The sequence below is a fragment of the Anticarsia gemmatalis genome, chromosome 13 (assembly GCF_050436995.1).
Source record: "Anticarsia gemmatalis isolate Benzon Research Colony breed Stoneville strain chromosome 13, ilAntGemm2 primary, whole genome shotgun sequence".
NCBI classification, from domain to species: Eukaryota; Metazoa; Arthropoda; class Insecta; order Lepidoptera; family Erebidae; genus Anticarsia; species Anticarsia gemmatalis.
The window spans coordinates 11,979,646-11,980,346 of record NC_134757.1 but is presented as its reverse complement, the minus strand read 5'-3'; positions in this window follow the sequence as shown (position 1 = coordinate 11,980,346).

The window sequence follows — 701 nt, the reverse complement described above, 5'->3', positions numbered from 1 at the left end:
AGCGACTGCCGGCGACCACGCCGCGACCACGCACCACCGCGCCGGGGGCGGGCCCGACACGCCCCTCCGCAACAAGTTGGCTGTTGCACACCCTCGACCATAGCTGTCGATTTTTCTAACTTCTTTGAGATGGGAACACATGGGTTGTTCAATAGTTTTTACAAGAAAAACTTCCGAATTTCCGGTAGGAAACAAATTTGGAAAGACGAATCACCCAGCTATGGAAGTGGTTTACTATACCTTTAATTACTTCTAGGTTATTCAAGTTAGGTGGGTATGTTTACTATTATCCAGGTAGAAGCTTAAAGGTTCGAACCGAAAAAGAATAGCGGTTGAGCCGACTTATAGATATAAATAAGATCAATAAAAATATTTTTTGCTAGAATAAGCACTCTAATCGCAAGAATTGGCGCTGTCATTGCAAACAATACATATTATTGTCTAAAACTTTTCTTAATATTTTTTTCTTTTAAATAAACGTGCATAAAATCACGTCTAAATAATACCACTAATAAAAGTACTGTTTTCATTCACAAAACAAATTAATTAATTGGATTTTTCTCAGGTAACACACAAAGAATGGAAAAGAAAAAGCCTTTTGTAAATAGTTTAAGGTCACGAAACTTTGTTGATTGAAAACTTGTGAAAACTTTGTTGTTTTCAGTGAAATAGTTTGTTGAGGTTACACGTAGACGCTAGTA